The sequence below is a fragment of the Triturus cristatus genome, chromosome 11, assembly GCF_964204655.1.
Source record: "Triturus cristatus chromosome 11, aTriCri1.1, whole genome shotgun sequence".
NCBI classification, from domain to species: domain Eukaryota; kingdom Metazoa; phylum Chordata; class Amphibia; order Caudata; family Salamandridae; genus Triturus; species Triturus cristatus.
Genome location: NC_140594.1, coordinates 222,065,872 through 222,082,761, shown reverse-complemented (window position 1 = coordinate 222,082,761; position 16,890 = coordinate 222,065,872).

Sequence of the window (16,890 nt, the reverse complement as noted above, 5' to 3'; positions counted from 1 at the left end):
ATCAGGGATCCTTATGGCATTCCGTTATTGCTTATCACTAGAAAGGTAATAGGTATTTTCTGAGCTTGTTAGAAGGACGGAGCAGAGGTAAGCGCTGCTCTGTTAACGTGTGATATAATTCTGTAGTAGGACAGACTGTTCGCTGTTCTCGGGAAAGACAGAATTCTGTGTGAATGTACTACATTTTCTGGTATGAAAGTGCGTGAATGAGAAGGCATTCTGGTTAATTGTGAAACTCTTAGGAGCATTCCGGAGAAAACAGTTAATTGGTGCTTGTTAGAAGGGTAGAGTAGAGGAATGTGCTACTTTATCAATGGAAGGAACGATTCTGTAGTAGGGCAGAGGTAAGCGCTGCTCTCGGGAAAGGCAGAATTCTTGTGGGAAAGGTCTTTTGCTGTTCTGTGGCTAGCGAAGCAGACAATGGAGATGTTTGTATGTTGTAACTAACAGACTCGTAGAAGTTGAAACAAAGTCTACCGAGTAGTCTTGTAAAGGAGGGGTAGATGAGAGAGACAGGAGACAGGAGCAGAAGCTGCTGCAGCGACTGCTGACGTCAGGGAGACCGCGCTGTGATTGGACAATGGGTTGGAACGGTGAAGGCACGGTGATTGGTGTGCTAGTGTACGCCGCGCTAGGATTGGGAGACATACAGGGTGACGTAGACGCTCCAGGATTGGTGCGTTAGTGTGAGTCGCGCTGTAATTGGACAAGAGATCGTACAGTTGTAGAAAGGACAAACAGCTTGTGGAAAATAAGAAAATGTACTACCACGCTGAGGAAAAGAAAAAGAAATCCTTGCTTAGTAAAGTAAAGAACTGGTTTGACAAGGATAAAGATATTGTGACTAGGGAAGGACAGTTACTTCCTCCGATAAGAACCCCCGCATCCTTCATGGTTGCAAAGTATGGGTATCATACCTGTATTTGGTTAGATAACTGGGTGAAGTATACGAAAGATGATGGAGTGTTAGCGTTCCCGGAACATGGCTCATTTAATCTGGCCATACTGAGGAACTTACGGGAGCGGATGATGAGCTTAGAGCCTCGGCCTAGGCCGACGCAGTTTGAGGCATTGACTGAATGGGAAGATGAAATGCATGAACGAGAAAAGCAGAGGGGTGGGGTTAGTTACAGGTATATGTTTGGGCGAAAGTATGATCGTGAAACCCATCATGATCGGATGAGAAGGTGGCGTGATGCCAGTATGACCGAGGGATTATATCCTGTAAGAACAGCAGATGAGTCAGAAGGGAGGACGTGTACAGAGAAAGAACATAATGTAGAAACCCGGAGATATGGGGCGAATGAGTCTGATGACGATGTCTTAGAGGACATGCTCTATAAAAGACCACCCCCGTATAGACGAGAACCAGAGGTAGGAACAGCAGTGACCCCAATGAGAGACACCCTGCGGATTATTAAGACAGAGGGTACCACCCCTGGATTGAAAAGCAGTTGTTCTCTGGCGGAAAGAGAAAAAGAGAGAGAGAGAGAAAGAGAGAGAGAGAGAGAGAGAGAGAGAAAGAGAGAGAGAAAGAGAGAGAGAGAGAGAGAGAGAGAGAGAGAGAGAGAGAGAGAGAGAGAAAGAGAGATAGAAAGGGAGAATGAAATTGAGGATGAAAAGACCAGAGAACTAGCAAGAACTACCTTTGAACTGACAGAGAAAATCAGGGAACTGACTAAAAATCTGGAGGCAGTTAAGGTGCCTGTGACAATAGGTCCGGTTATGCCGATTTTCGATAAGCAGAGGACGGGCGAAAGTGGTTTGACAGTACCATATGTGGGCAATAGATTGATTGTTCATCCGGAGCAGGCAGAAATGAGAGCAGGAGAAACACAGTGGAGAACGGGAGAAAATCAGTGGAGACATACCATATGTGGAGGAGAATTGAGTGTGCAGACTAACTCAAGTTTGAATTCTGGATGTGTGGAAGGGAACAGAGGATCGATCTTAGAACCACAAAGAGTGACAGAACCAGGGGGTGCAAAAAAATCTGTGGGAATAACTGCTGAAGATTTGAATGATTGGCTGAAGGCTTTGCAGAAGAAAGAAAAAGAATCCCAGGGAATTGATGTAGCTAGGCTACGTATGGAAATGGAGGAGATGATTGTAGGAACAATCCCTACAGAAACACTGAAAAATTATCAGGAAGGGGAGATCCTCTTCCTGTGCAAGAGTATCACATGGAGAGCAAAGAACATACATGACAGGTTGAAAGGAATAGCCAGTGAATTGGGGATTGACATGGACAAGGTAAAAGCTTTACAAAAACCTTACCGAGTAGATTTTACAGATAAAGACATTGAGAATCTGAACAATGCAGGCCGAACAGGGCAGATCAAGGAGATGCTTGCTTTGTTGAGGAAATGGGGAGACGTAGAAAGATGGAAAGACAGATGGTACAGAAAGCGAGAGGATGGAACAGATAGAACTTACTCGACATTCCCTCTGAAAGAAAAAGAGAAAGCAGTGACAGCCTATCCTATGAGGGAGATTCCAGGAGGTGGTTATGTACATGTCCCATGGACCAGACAGGATATTTTGTCCTTTACAAATGATTTCCCTCGACTAAGGGAGAAACCCGTTGAGTGGTATAGACAGGTCAACAGATTTGTGAAGTTGTCAAAAGTACTGTGGATTGACCTGAATAGTCTGTTTGATATAATTGTACCAGCAGACTTGTAGGCAGAATGTAAAATAGTCATAGACTGGCCCACTAAGGAATACCCAAGAGATCCAAAGACAGGAGCTCTAGATCCGGAGGTCATGAAGAAGTACGAACAGGTTATGGCCTTCCTGAAAAATAAGGTACCCCCCAAGGAAACAGATTGGGTTAAAATAGATCGAACCCATCAAGAATTGAAAGAATCAGTCCATGCATATTATGAAAGACTAATATTAGCTTTCAAACAGTTCAGTGGAGATGAACATCTGGGTGACAAGGACCTGAGCCATTTTGTATATAGATTTGTGTATGGTTTGCGGCCGGAAATCAGTGAAATGATAAGGCAGCATACCGTAGACTGGCAGAGCAAGAAGATTGATGAGATTCTGAGACATGCAAAATACTTCAGTGACGAGATTGAGGCAAAACAGAGGAAGCTAAAAGAAATGCAATGTGGGCACAGGTGAAAGTTGCAGAAAGACAGGAAGCTCAGTTGGTTGAACAAGCAAATAACCCAGGTAATAAACCCAGGTTTGGTCCAGGAAAAGGGAAAGGAAACATAGAGGAAGCGAAGAAGAAGTTCCCATGCCATAACTGTGGAAAATTAGGGCACTGGAAATCCGAGTGTAAGAATCCACCGTCTACTAATGATGATAATCCATCATTGAATTCACAGGTGCAGAGTGAGGGGTGTGGTCAGCATCAGCAACAGCAGAAGGCTGTTAAGCAGCAGAATCAGGTGCCAAAACCCGCCTTGCCACAGAGGAGAGGATCCCAGAAGTACAGCCAAGAGTCGGGGTTCTACGATGAAGAGCAGGTAATCAAGCCAAAACGCGCAAGCGCTGTAGCTCAATACTGGCTGAAAAATGAGGGAAGTGATTCTGAGGGAGACTTCTGACGGTGCCGAAGAGAGGAGGAGGAGTGCGTACTTGGCGCAACTCTAGAGATAGACCAGGCAGGGCCTTTTGTAGATGGGAAAATTAATGGTGAAAGTGTTACTTTTCTAGTTGACACAGGAGCTACGAGATCAACTGTCAGGTCAGCTGATGTAAAGAATCTTCCTCTCTCGGATGAAGCAATCCAAGTAGTTGGTGTGTCCAACACACAGATTAAAACTCTTCTTACTGAACCAGTAAGGGTTAAGATAGGGAAATTTTCAGACATGCACCGATTTGTGGTGTGTGACACTAGTCCTGTGAACTTGCTAGGCAGGGACCTGCTGTGCAAGATGAATTGCACTATTTTCTGTACTCCAGATGGAATAACCTTTGAAACACCAGATGAGGATGTCCTATACAGAATGACCATGGATAACAGGGAATGTGAGGCTTTGGGGACATATGCTGTATTTAATCCAGATGCATTACCCCCAGAATTGAAACAGACAGTAAAAGCAGCAGTTTGCGATTTTACTGGAGAAGATGTGGGCCTGATGAGAAATGTAGATCCAGTGAAGATTACTGTAAAAGAGGGAGTGGTTTACCCAAACATACCGCAATACAGACTGACACCTGAAATAATCAAAGGAATAACACCCATAATTGAGAAGATGATTCAGCAGGGGGTGTTAAGAGAAATATTGAGCAGCCCATGTAACTCACCAATAATGGGACTGAAGAAACCTAATGGAAAGTTCAGAATAGTACAGGATTTGAGAAAAATTAACAAGATTGTTGTGTCATGTTGTCCCATTGTGCCAAATCCATCAGTGATTTTGTATCAGATTCCCCATGATGCAGAGTGGTATACTGTAATTGATTTGTGTCATGCTTTCTTTTCAATTCTATTGCAACATGACAGCCAGCCAATATCTTCTTTTAGATTTGGAGAACGGATTTTGGCATGGTGCCGAATTCCACAAGGGTATACAGAGAGCTCTTCAATATTTAATCAATTGCTGAAGAAATCTCTGGAAAGTCTAACAATGCCTGAAAATTCAGTCTTGGTCCAGTATATTGATGACCTGCTTGTGGCATCAAAGACCCGTGAAGCCTGTGAAGTAGACACCATAGCTTTACTGAATCACTTGGCAGATGGAGGATTAAAAGTATCTCCAGCCAAATTACAATTCTGCAAGAAAGAAGTCCAGTATCTGGGACTTAACATTGAGAAAGGCCTGAGAAAAGTGACCATTGACAGGATTAAAATCATTAGAGGAATGAGAGCCCCAATGACACAAAGAGAAGTGAGAATGTTTCTGGGAATGGTGGGTTACTGTCGTAATTGGATAAGTAACTTTTCCCTGATTGCCAAACCATTGATTAAATTGACCAAAAGTGAGGTGAAAGAACCATTAGAACTAAACCTAGAAGAAATGGCTGCATTTAGAGAGTTAAAGGACAGACTGTGTGAAGCTCCTGCCCTGGGAATGCCAGATTATGAAAAGGAATTTGAGCTGTATTATAGTGAGAGAAATGGATGTGCACTCTCAGTGTTAATCCAGAAACATGGACGCCTGAGAAGGCCAATTGCCTACTTCTCATCAACACTTGACCCAATAGCTGTGGGTTTGCCAGGTTGCCTAAAAGCAGTAGCTGCTACCTGTAAAAGTCTGGAACAAAGTGAGGGAATCATAATGGGATATCCTGTACGGGTATTCGTACCTCATGATGTGGCAATCCTTTTGACAAGGAGCCGGACACAGTTCATGTCTCATAGTCGGATGACTAAATATGAGAAAGTTATTCTTGGTGCAACCAATGTAAGCCTGGAGAGATGTGTGAATGTGAATCCAGCGACACTGTTGCCTGATGCTGAGTGTGTGGGAGTGAGAAATGAAGTTGATCATGACTGCCTGGATGTGCTTGATTACTGTACAAAACCAAGACCAGACATAAGAGATCTGCCACTGCCTGAGAGTGATCATGTGTTGTTTGTGGATGGATCATGCTTGAGAACGGATGAAGGAACATTGAGTGCTGCATATGCTGTGTGTATGGTTTCAGGAGTTGTGGAAGCATCACCTTTGAAAGGAGTTAAATCCGCTCAGGTGGCAGAATTAGTGGCACTGACGAAAGCCTGCAAAATTGGAAGAAATGTGAGAGTGACTGTAATGACTGACAGCCAGTATGGCTTCGGAGTTGTCCATGATTTTGGCCAGCTATGGCTACAAAGAGGTTTCCTGACCTCAAGTGGAACTCCTATAAAGAATGCTGAAGTGTTTGGAAAACTGCTAGAGGCGATACAGCTGCCTAAAGAACTAGCAGTAGTAAAATGTGCTGCTCATGGTCAAGGTGATGATTTTGTCACCATTGGGAATAAATTCGCAAATGACATGGCACAATACTGTGCCAGAAACAATCACTCCATTAACCGGAGTAAAGAAAGAGAAATATCTTCTTGTTCCTTAATGTTTACTAATGAGGTGGGAACATGGGAGGAAGTAAAACAGCTGCAGGAGGAGGCAGGAGATGAAGAAATGAAAGATTGGGTGAAAGCAGGTTGTGCACCTAGAGAGAAAGATCATGTGTGGGTCTATAGGGATGGAAGACCAGTCATGCCAAATAGCATGCTATCAACAATGGCAAGGATGTATCATGGCCAAGGACACCTGGGGAGGGATGCTATGATAAGGGCCTTTAAGCAAACCTGGTACAGCCCAAAGTTCAGGCTGATAGCAGAAAGTCTCTGTCAGAGATGTCTGATATGTCAGCAATTCAATCCTGGAAAGAAAACAGTGGTGAGCCTAGGAACAATAGGCAGAGAGGGAGGACCCTTCACAAGAATGCAGATAGACTTCATTGAAATGCCCCAAGTCAACAGATTGAGGTATGTCCTGGTGGTGGTCTGTTTGTTCTCCAGGTGGGTGGAGGCATATCCAACAAGAAGGAATGATGGGATAACAGTGGCCAAGCTACTGTTAAGAGAGTTCATCCCAAGGTACGGGTTCCCAGTAACCATTGAATCAGACAGAGGAGGACATTTTTATAATGAAATCATGAGTCTGATCTGTGAAGCATTGAGTGTACAGCAGAAGCTACATTGTGCTTACCGACCAGAAGCTTCTGGTGTGGTTGAACAAATGAATGGTACCATCAAAAACAGAATTGGCAAAATGTGCTTAGCCACAGGAATGAAATGGCCCGATGTCTTGCCTCTAGTCCTGATGACCATTAGGTCTACTCCAGACAGAACAACAGGTTTGAGTCCACATGAAATTATCATGGGACGTGCTATGAGACATGCATTTGTACAAGTCAACAAGCTGATGGCTATAACTGATGACATGATTTTGGATTACTGTAAGGGCCTGGCTGACGCAGTTCATTCTGTGTTTCACCAGGTTGGAGAAGACGCCACCACCCTTGAAAAGAAACCAGCCCATGATCTGAGCCCAGGGGACTGGGTAAGGATAAAAGTCCACAGAAGAAGGAATTGCCTGGTTCCAAGGTGGGGAAGGCCAAGACAAGTCATTTTGACCACAACGACTGCTGTGAAGTGTGCTGGAGTGAAAAATTGGATACATGCAAGTCACACACTGAGAGTTCCAAATCCAAGAGACGGCACTGGAAAAGAATACTTTGAAGAATCAGATTCCAGTGATGATGCAGACAGCGAGACAGTAAGAAGGAAAAAGAATCCTGAAAGTGGGGAAAGTGAGTCAAGAGAAATTTTCATCCCACCAGAAGAGGTTCTGAAAAGAACAGTGCAAACCGCAGAGGCAAGTTCAGATTCTGAAGAAGTTCCTGAAGTTCCAACTAACAATAACCAACACAAAAAGAAAGAAAGAAAAGAAAAGAACATTCCAACAGAAGAGACACCTGCATCACATGAGGAAATTGGACAAGTTCCACCTGAGATAAATATTGAAGAAGAAGGGACAGACAAAGACAGAGAGGGACAGATTACGGAAAAACCACGAGGAGGTGTAGGGAACATCAACAACAAGCTAGGTGAAGGGACAAGCAGACAGCAAGAAGATTGCGTGTCGGAGACCCGAGGAGGGACAGAAGTAGGGAAATCTCAATTGGTGGAAAAGAGACAGTTGGAGAAAAAGAAGTTGTTGGAGAAAAGAAAGCTGTTGATGAACAAGAGGTAACTGAAACAGAGTCTGATAAAAGTGACCATGAGATACATGGAGGACGAGTTCTGAGAAAGAGAACTTGGCTTGGAGAAAGAAACAATAAAGAAGGAAGACAAAAGAGAAATGCTAAAGGAGATCTTTGGCCGAATAAGATAAAGAGACTGAGGTATAGATTGGGACGCTCTTCCTTGTGGGATCTGCCTGCTACCATTGTTGCCTACCTGCCGTGAGGGGAACGGCTGCTCCAGCGAGGTGTCACCGCAGCGCGGGACGCTCTTCCTTGTGGGATCTGCCTGCTACCATTGTTGCCTACCTGCCGTGAGGGGAACGGCTGCTCCAGCGAGGTGTCTCCTTGCCTCTTTCCTCCATTGTGCGGGCGGACGCATCCATAAACGCCGTGAGGGGAACGGCACATCTGGACTAATCTTCCCGGCATTCCTTGCGAGCGGCGCTTGCGGTGACGACACCTGGCAGCGCCGGACCACTACTTAGGCCGCCAGGTGTCACCGCAGCGCGGGACGCGCGTGGGCGGCGCCCGGGCCAAGGGCGGGCCCGTCCTTGCCCGTCAAAGGCCGGAGAAGGCTGGGCTGGGCATATCCTCTAACGTGTATTGCTGGACAGTGATTTGTAAGTACTTATGTGCTAAAAGATCGGGGCAAACGTGTGTTTGAGCCTGAATGCCTGGGGTCCCAAATCTGAAGAAGTTATTTAAAGTTTATCAAGTAGGGTCAAAAGTACGGGGGAGCCACCCCTTAAGGGGGGACACCACCGTAAAGTTTTAGTATTTTAAGTATTATCGGACCCTTGCTTTAGATTGGAGGCCCTTGGTTTATATATTATACACGATGAACACTAGGCTTAGCTCGAATAGGAAATCATCGGTGGGAGGATCTGTTAGGGGTACCCTAGACCAATTTATTACTAGGGCAGCCTCACTGTTAGATCGCGAAATAGTGCACACTGAAAGATGCATCTCAACTGAATTACAGAGGAAACGTTCCTCGTTGGGGGCCATTCAATTTGTAACTACACCATCACACAACACTTGTTGCATTACACACCCTGAACAAACAGGGGATACAAATGCTATCTCACAGCCTCATATACAGATAGATACTCAAATAAGCTTGAATGACACTGTCACTATAGATAATGGCACAGGGACAGAATCTGAACATCACACTGAGGGCCAGACTCAGGCAAATAAGACTTCCACAAAGTCAGATAGGACAAGTAAAAAAAAAGACTCACTGCCCAGTAGCGTAAAGCAAAAAAGGACTTGCGGCACTAATAACAAAAAAGGTGGGGTTAAAACATCAAATAATTCCACTAGCGTCATAAGCCCAATTGACCATGGTCAGCCTAAAACTAACATAGATAGTCTGGCAGCACACCCCTAGCAAGAACTATTTAGTGACATAGAAAAATTAATTACATCTTTGTTGTTACCCCTTGCAGAAAGGGTAAAGAGGATGACAGAACAGCTAGTGTTAATAGAAGAAAATAGTTCGGCTAATGCCAAAGCACTGGGAGAAATAGCCGTGAGAATGTGCACGCTGAATCCTCTAGGTCCAGTATCTGAGCCAGCGGCCAATTTAGTTAATCACACAAGTAGTGTAAAGTCAACCCCTATACTCAGGGAGACTAGCCTGGCCACACAGAAGATGAACCCGGAATTAAGAAAGGATATAGACAGTGGGCTTGTAAACAAGAAGAATACTGAGTGTGATAAGATGAGTGGGCGAGAACGCATAGATAGAAATCATGAGGGATCACCCCAGCATATAGATCTTCCACCAGAAGCTGAACCCTACGTCATTGTACTCACAAAGGTACCTGAGCTAGCACATGGAAATTATGAAGGCCACCAGACCCTTAAAAATAAGGTAATGCACTGGCTCAGAGTGAACAGGCCACTACCCACAAATTTAGACGGGGAAATTCTTTACGTCAGAAGGTTAGGATGGGTGGGACGACGCCCCAAAAATGAAAAGGGAGATGCAGTCATTGTTAACTTTAGGGATTATAGAGTGGTAAACCATATTAGAGACTGGTACCCGGGGGGCCGGGGGGGAGGTATAGCCACACACGATCTGAGTTATTTTTATCCTAAGACCCTGGTAGACAGAGATGAGTGTTTAACACGCCCAAACTCTCAGCCAACGACAAGTTTAACGTTTAATGTCCCAACCTCAAATCAGTTCGCGACACTCTCTGGTCTGGAGGAGGTTGATTGACTAACCATTCCCATGATCACCAATATAACTACTAATGAGAAATTGCTAACTGATGATTTGGGATTAGTCTCCTGGAACATAGCGGGCCTTGCCTCAATATTTGATAACCCTGAGTGGAGAGAATATATAGCAAGGTTTCAAGTGATATGTCTCCAGGAAACTTGGGCGGTGGATTACAATTCTTTTCAGTTAGAAGGGTATGGGTGCTTTTTTGTGCCGGCACAAAAATCAGTTATGGGTAGAGCTAGTGGTGGATTGGTCACCTATGTGGACCTGAGACTGGAAGGTGTGTGGACCAATTTGAATTGGAATTCCCATCATATCCAGGGCCTAAGCCTTAAAATAAATAAAATGTGCATTATTTTAGTTAACTTTTATAATGCCATTACCCATAGTAAAGAAGGCTCAATATTATGTGTCCTAAATAGCCATCTAATCAGTGCAATGAGCAGGATAATTCCACAGCGGCCCCTTGCATTATTTTAGTGGGCGACTTAAATTGTCATCTGTGCCCAAATGTAAAATTCCATAGGGGCACGTGGTCTGGGTGTACCATAACAAATGGTCTGCACCTTGAACATACCAAGGAAGGGAAGGAGTTAGAAAAAATCGTGAAAACCCACTCACTAAAATACACGCTTGACTTGGTATCAGTGGAAGAAGGAAGTGGTGCCCCAATAACTTTTAAGGGAAGAGGATGCAGTTCAACGATAGACTTTATATTAGTTTCAAATATATTCTGGCAGTGGATAAAAGAGAGGACCACGGACTGAAGTATATTTAGTGACCACAACCCATTAACGCTTGTGATTAAAAATCAGTCAGCCCCTAAAGATAGAAGAGGCCCACAGAAAGGCACTCTTGAGAAAGTAACAGATCAGGGGAGACGATTAAGATGGTCCTGTATTGATGGAGCTGCCTTTTATGAAACCCTTATCTCGAATGGGAGAAAAGAGTTCGAAATATGTAATGACCCCCTATCTGGAGGTTTGGATGTGATAAATGCATTCGAGTCACTGGCTAATCACATAAACAGACTATTAAAATCCACTCGTTCAGTGAAACACAATGATGTGTCTAGATGGTTCAATAAAGACTGTTCACGAGCACAGAAGGATTTAAAAAAAAGTCTGAAACAGAGACCAAGAGATAAAACGCAAATTGCCAAATGTAGGGCTGCTTATAAAAAGGCTGTAAAATGTAGAAGACTTGCCTTACAGTCACACACATGGGAAACTTTAAGGGAAGCCGCGGAAAAACGAGATCAGGGTACTTTCTGGAAAATTATAAATAATCCCTGTTTCCAGGATGTCGCAGCGCCAGTAATTGGCACAACCATCCTCCCCGAGCAGTGGTCAACTCATTTCAAAAGTCTGTATAATTTTTCACCCGCAAACTCTCTCGTGGAAGAGGACTTGTGCCCATGGAGGGCAGAGATCGAATTTACTATTGGTGAAGTTAAAATTGGAATTCTGGGGCTTACACAAAATAAGGCACCTGGCCCAGACGGTATACCACCGGATTTGTTTTTATATAAGGTAGAATTTTGGGCACCAATTCTGACTAGTGTAATTAATGAGGCCATTAAAGTGGGTATGCCACGCTCTTGGTCCACAGCAATAATAGTACCCATTTTCAAAAAAGGTAAAAAAGACGACCCACAGTGCTATCGCCCTATATCGTTGATTGACGTGACAGCAAAAGTTTTAGGTAGAATGATTTTAAACCGCCTATTGGACTGGGCCGAGGAACACCATATAATTTCTGACTTCCAATATGGTTTCAGGACAGGCAGATCAACTACGGATCAATGCCTGAACCTCTACTTACTGGTGGCAAAATATACCATAGCCAGTGAACAATCGATATACCTGGGGTTCATGGATCTTTCGGCGGCATTCGATCGCGTAAATAGAGATAAGTTATGGGCACTTATGACAAGATTGGGAATTGACCCAGAACTTATAAGTATCCTGAGAGCATTACACTGGAAAACCTCCGCAAAGGTACGATATAACATGGCCGGGGATACAACAGGACCTTTTCGTTGTACAAGTGGAGTAAGACAGGGCTGTATATTGGCCCCATTCTTATTTTCCTTGTACATTAACGAACTAGAAAAATCATTGTGTACTCTGAACGCAGACACTCCAATGGTAGGTCACCGCCCGGTTCCAGTGTTATTGTACGCAGATGATGCGGTTCTATTGGCACGTACGCCGAAAGGTCTACAGAGTCTAATAGACGGTTTTGTTGATTTTATGAATACCCTAGATTTGTCAGCTAACCTATCAAAATCCTATGTATTGTTAGCGGGAGCTAAACCATGTAGAAAATTCACTTACCACCTAGGGGGCCTCATGTAGGTAAATAAATTTTACCGTTTCTTAAATACCGAGCCGTACCGAATCGGTAAATTAGAATCGGTAAGTTATATGTAGGTAAAAATTCGGTAACAGTTACCGATTCGGTAACATTCGGTAATCACGAATCGGAATTCACCGAATCGGTAAATACCGAGGTGGTATTTACCGAATCGGAAAATACCGAGGTGGTATTTACCGAATCGGAAAATACCGAGGTGGTATTTACCGAATCGGAAAATACCGAGGTGGTATTTACCGAATCGGAAAATACCGAGGTGGTATTTACCGAATCGGAAAATACCGAATCGGTATGTACGGAATCGGTAAATAAAATCACATGACTTGACGAAACAGCTAATCCTGTGCAACCACAGCCCACCCAACCAGGAAGTGGCCACACCCAGGCAGGTGTACATAATTAGCCGACCCTGGAGAGGCTTGGAGTGCAGAGGAGAGGCAGGGAGCCGGTGCCTGTGCGAGCGGGAAAACGAACATCATGTCCAGCCAGAGAACACAGAGAGACGGAGGGGAAAGGAGGAGGAAGCTGAAATTTAGCCCCAAGGAACTCCAGGTGCTGGTGGAGGAGGTGGTGAAGCAGCACCAGAAGCTGTTTGGAAGGCAATCCCTGCAAGTGCCTGAGGCTGAAAAGCGCAACATATGGCTGGCCATCCAGGCCCATGTGAATGCCGTGGGAGTGACCCACAGGGACATAGAGGTCCTAAAGAAGCGCTGGTATGACCTGAGGATTGTAACCAAGAGGAAGATGGGCGACATCCAGAAGGAGGCCAGCCAGACTGGAGGTGGAACCAACAGGGCACCTGCCCTCACCGAACTGGAGGAGCTGGTGGGGGCCACAATCGAGCAAGAGAGCGTCGTGGGTCTTGGGGACGCCGACAGCTCTGCCAGAGCCGCCACACAACAAGGTAAGACGAAAGCACAGCAATGTAGCACCCCCTATCCCTATCCCACATCCCCCAATGTGAAACGAGAATCACACTGCAGTCCACACGTGTCAGTGCAGACAGGCAATGCATTCCGGGAGATGTAGTCAGGGAAACACCAACCATGACGTAAATGTTACAGGGCAACAAGGCATGTCACGCACTCGAGGCACAAGGAGACAGAGGACATTTTGGAATGTGAAATTATTTATTGTGACGCTTTCAATGCAGCCCTTCGGGGACACTGAGCCAATGTTGTATTTCTGTCCACAGATGTGACATCATGCAGGACAGGGCATGCTGCAGGAGAGACGGCACACCGGCCACAAATATCACCTCTAGCCAGCACAAGTTCAGACCAGGGAGCAGGCCCACTGGCAGCCGCACCACCAACACAGGCAGCCTCGCCGCAGCCAGAGCCAGCATCACCTCACCCAGAGCCAGCATCACCTCACCCAGAGCCAGCATCACCTCACCCAGAGCCAGCATCGCCACTCATGTTTGAATCACCGGCCACATCTCCGCTTGCAGGTGTGGGAATGAGGAGGCGTCCAGCAGCCAGGCTACGAGCCTTAGACACCTCGTCAGACGACAGCATGGGCCCTGAAGAACTCACCAGGCCCCAGGAAGGGAGCCATGCCACTGTGCCCCAAACCTCACAGGCAGCACAGACGGGAGCAAGAGGGCGCCGCAGGTCGCGTGTCCAGAGTCCACCAGCACCCATTGACGGCCATGGTGTCTTCTTGGGTCTCGAGGGCCAAATGTTGAAACAACAGCGCCTGCAAACAAAGGCAGTCATGACAGTCCAGAGGCACATGCGGGTGATGAAAACTACATTACTCAACATGGACAATAACATCAGCGGCATGGCTGCGGGCATTCGGCACATGTCCCAGTCAATCCAGCAGTTGTGCAGCAAATTAGATGCTGACATCGAGGCACGGCGCCGGGAACGGCAGAGAAGGGACACTACCAACAGGGCACTCAACCGTCTGGCAACTGCGACTTCTCTACTGTGCCGGCGCTCTGTGACGATGCAGGAGGGCCTAACACACTGCTGCAGCGACCTGTCTCGGGGGATGGTGCAGGTGACAAGTGCACTAGGGGTGCTATTTACCAGTCAGGCGTCGACAACTGCTGCAGGGGATGCTGCGGAGAGCATCGACACCAGCAGCAGGAGCAGCATCACACCCCCCATCCCAGAAGCACGCAGGAGCAGCAGGCGGCTTGGGGTTGGCTCTAGTGAGGATGCACAGGCCGTGCCATCCACCACTGCAGCGCGTATGCGCAAACATTGATGTGGCCCTGCTTAGCCACTTCCCAATGGGTGACGTAACCCTGGACATACTCCTTGTATAGATGGTATATTGCCAGATTGGCTTGTTCATGTGTTCATGGCGTGGTGCCACATTAAAACTACGTCATGACTGATCACAACTGGCTGTGTCCCCTTACTTACTCAGAAATAGTTGCATGTGATCTCTGCCCGTCTCTCTCTCCCATCGATTGCAGTTGGCACTCTAGCTGCGTTGCCCTGTGGCTGGCCTGACTCATCCTCGTTGTCCTCAAAATATGTTAGTTCCACATCTGTACCTTTTTTCGTGGCAAGGTTGTGCAGCATTGCACAAGTGGCAATAATCTTGCAGCAGGTGATGGGTGTGTACTGGTGTGCGCCTCCGCTCTTGTGGAGGCAGCGGAACCTGCTCTTCAGTAGTCCAAACGTGCGCTCCACCACATTGCGTGTTGTTTTGTGTGCCACGTTGTATCGTCTCTCACTCTGGGTTGCTGGGTGTAGGTAGGGAGTGAGGATGAATGACCGGCATGCATATGCACTGTCGCCTAGATGAGTTAAAGGGACACATCAGTCACATGCCTCTTTACACTATGATTTGCAGGTTGCAAGGGGCGTCACTGTTACTCACCTAGCAGGTATCCCTCTCCAAATTCTCCGGCACTCAGTCGTGTGTAGATCCCACTATTCTGGAAGATGTACGAGTCGTGGGTGCTACCAGGAAACTTTGCAACAATATCTGTGATGATGTTCCCTGCATCACAGATCACCTGCACATTGATGGAGTGGGTGGACTTCCTGTTCCTGTAGATGTGCTCTGTGTCAGCTGGTGGACAGATTGGGATGTGTGTACCATCAATACAGCCGATGACATGGGGGAACTGTGCCATGTGATAAAAGTCTGTTTTTGTTTTCTGCAGTGCAGCCTGTGTGTTGGGGAAGCTGATGTAGTGGTGCATTCTCTGCATCATGGCATCCAGGAACTTCCTGAAGAAACGTGACAGGCAACTCTGGGATACACCACCCACCGCAGCTATCACCACCTGATAACTGCCGGATGCCAGCAGATGTAGGCTGCAGAGCACCTGCACATGTGGGGGTATGGCGTGCGCCCTTCTTATTGGCTGGTCCAGGAGTGGGTGAAGGTCCCTGATTAAGTCCATGATGGTTTCGGGGTGTAGCCTGTACCTCTCATGTATCTCTGCATCAGTCAGGTGGAATAGTGTGATGCGCTGTCTGTAGATGCGTTCCTCCCGTCGCCAAACCCTCAGTCCTGCTGCCTGTAGACGTAGGCGCCTTGCAATGACATACATAGCGGCCATGTTGTCCACGCTGTTGCATTTTGGGATTGCTAATATGCACTGTTGATGGTTACCACCTGCTTTCGATCCGTGTTAATTACCGACTCTTATTTACCGATTTTCTTGGATTTCTTAATTACCGAGTGCTCCTACATGTCATTTTAATTTTTACCACTTCATATTTACCACTTCATATTTACCGATTCGTTAAGTATGTATTCGGTAAATCTGATTCGGTATTTTAGAATTCGGTAAATATGATTCGGTATTTACCGCCTCATATTTACCGAAAAGTCGTTTTTGGACTCCTACATCTCACTTGTCTGATTACCGGTCGGTAACGGCATATTTACCGAAAATCGGCCGTTACCGACCGGTATTTGGCTACCTACATGAGGCCCAGGGTCACATAACTTAGAAGAAGTGAAAACTTTCTCTTATCTGGGTCTTTTATTTGACGGGCTTTTAAATTTTAGATTTTTAACTGAAGAACGGAGCATAAAATTGATTTCTTCAACAGGAGCAATTATGAGCCATGGAAGGAGGCTGGGTCGTTGGTCACCTGAGCAGGTCATGCACCTCTATGGCTCCGTCTGTTGTACCAAAATAATGTATGGAGCAGAAGTATGGGGATTTGCTGGGACTAAACAAATACAGGTTGAGGAAAATAAATTATTTCGTAAGATCCTTAAAATTCCTCAGAGCTCGTCGGCTTTTCTCACCCATGCCGAATTAGGGAGACCATATATTGAGGATTTAATCCAGACTAGACCTGCCATGGCTTGGATTAGGACATGGTCCAATACGGATGCAGAATTAGGACGGCAAATTATAGCAGACTGCTTGACCAGGGATAAAGGGATGTGCATACCATGGTTGAGATATGTAAAAACATCATTCGAAGGTATAGGTTGCACAGACCTTTTTACTAATCCATCCACCATAATACCTCAAGACAAGAATAGGATTAAAGATTTGCTCCTGGAAAAAGCTGGAGAGCAAAGAATTAACACTGAGGGCAGAAAGCCTCTAGCTAGTACCTACTGTAGGACCAAGACAGTAGTTG